Genomic DNA, 2,504 nt, shown 5'->3' on the forward strand with positions numbered 1-2,504 from the left:
GACAAATGAGTATGGCTGTGTGCCAATAAAACTTTATTTATGGACACTGAAATTTGGATTTCATATAATTTTCACAAAAGTGTCACAAAATGCTATGTCTTTTCAACCATTTAAAAGTGTAAAAACTACACTCCTAGAGCAGTCTAGGGCTTGCTTCTCTGAGTGGGCTCTATGGTAGACAGCATGGCCCATAATTGATGTGTCCAGGCGGGGGTGTGTCCCTGTGTCATGTGTCAGGCCCATAACAGTGAATGAGAGGTTACTGTAGCATGATGGTGATAGGGCAAGAACCAGGCCCGGAAGTTCTTCTTCACCTCCAGCTGGCCTCTTGGCCACAGCTCTGGGTGTTTGGGAGGGGAGTACAGTGTAGGGAGATGGATGTCTCCCACCAACTGACATATGTTCATGGATCTAGAAACAGGAAAGTATGAAAAAACAATTGGAATAGGAGTCAAGAAACCTGAATCCAGATCCAGCATGGCTTCCTGCCCACTGTGTGGGATGTGACAAATTCTCTCCTCTCTGGGCTGAATAGTATGCTGAATAGAATGGAATCAGACAAAAGGGATTGGAATGCTGTTTTAACACTTACAGTCTTGCGACTTTAGCATGTTACACTCTGAGCCTCAGTCTTCTCACCTATAAAGTGGCAGTAATAATGTACCCACTTCCTACATTTTCCAAGAATTAATCAGACAGTGCATATATAATCTATAGCACAGTGCCTGGCATGCAATAAATTATCCATAAATGGTATCTATTGATAATATTTTTTAAGAATAAAAGCATCTTTGAGATACTCCTCAGGAAAAAAAAAAAAAGGTTAAAACTTTAAATACTGTTAAGGAATGCTATATATTTCGTTCCCCTCCTGTAGTGTCCCAATGCATGAAAGGCTCTAAGAAGTCCTATATTATGTCCCGTTTCTCAAGCTTCTTGGATCACCAGTGCTTCCACAATGAACACCTGTTAGCATCTCCTGATACTAGTGTTCAATGCAGATGCCTTCGAGCTCACTTTGAGAGATGCTAAACGAGATCATCTTTGCAGCTCTCAAATCCTAATTCCCTTCCAGGGAACTCCAGCCGCCCTATTCTGTCTCACATGAAGCTGGAATCGCTTACCTCTTGCAATAGCCTCCAACAATTGCCTCTGCTTAGTCTACTGGTTCCTTGAGGGCAGATCAGAATGAGGAATTTAATAACCATGGTCTGGGTCCCTTGCCAAAATGCTATAGGGCTCTGTCCCAGACAACTCAAATGTGGTGAGAACACAGAGACCAGTTTCCCCCACCAGCAGACCAAGGCCACTGCCAAAACCCCAGCATTCCTGGTTCCCATATTGGCAGAGCCCAGCCATCCTCCAGCTAGTGTTTACCCAGCACAATGAGCAATTAACATTCTGCTGGGAGGCACCTGTAGTTTAGTGGTTCTGCACACAGGCCCACCGTGAGACTGCCTGGGTTCCAGTCAGTTTCCTCCTATGTAAAATGGGGATAATAACTGCACCTGTGTCTGTAACTATTAGGTGTAGCCGCCTAAACAGGAGACTCCAAATAGCAGCAGCTGAAATGAGAGTAGACCTCTCTCTCACGTAACAGTATGAGGGGGCAATACGGGGCTATTGTGCTGGTAACATGAGGTCATCAGGGATCTCGTCTCCTTCTGTCTTCCTGTTCCAACATCTTCATCAAGTGGCTTCCATCTTCAAAGTCACCTTCAATCCAGGATGGCTGCTGGAGCTTCAGGCATGTTCTCGTCCCAGGCAACGGCAAAAAGGGAAGGAGGAAGAGAGCTTGCCTCTTCCTTTTGTGGAACCATTCCTAGAGTCCCACACCATGCTTCTACTGACATTTCATCATTGTCTAGGACTTAGCACGCAGCCACATCTGGTGTCAAAGAGGCTGGGAAACAAAAGGGGCAGTGGTCCTATTACTGCGGTTGAGGGGAGACTTGGTGCTGGATAAGGCAAGTAGCCACTCTGCCCTATGACTGTGCTTCTGGCTCATTCTACTAAAGGTTAGGTATTATCTTATTAATAATAGCTCTGTAGACCTCCTGCATTTGGAAGAGAGAGGGAGAGAGAGAGAGAGAGAGAGAGAGAGAGAGAGAGAGAGAACCAAATTTGCCAGAGAAGATCCAGGCTGCCTTATTCAGAGCTGAGGTGTTGTGTAACCCATGGAACTACCTGATGCTGCGAGAGTTGTAGACTTAGGCTGTTGTCTGTCAGCATGTCATTTGCTCCATAAGTGTGTATTGAGTGCCATCTCTGTATCAGCACCCTCCTATGGCTAGAGATACAGAAGAGAGATGGGCGAAGAGATATTTTGTGATGATTAAGAGAATAGGGTCTGAAATACAGTGCCTGGGTCGGAATCCCAGATCTTCCACTTGCTGTGTGATCCTGGGCAATTTACTTAACCTCTCTGGGTTTCGTTGTCTCTGAAGTAAAAGATAATAAACATCATCACAGGATTATTCTGAGGGTTAAACAAATTAATACAT

The sequence above is a fragment of the Pteropus vampyrus genome, unplaced genomic scaffold (genome assembly GCF_000151845.1).
Source record: "Pteropus vampyrus isolate Shadow unplaced genomic scaffold, Pvam_2.0 Scaffold7, whole genome shotgun sequence".
NCBI lineage: Eukaryota > Metazoa > Chordata > Mammalia > Chiroptera > Pteropodidae > Pteropus > Pteropus vampyrus.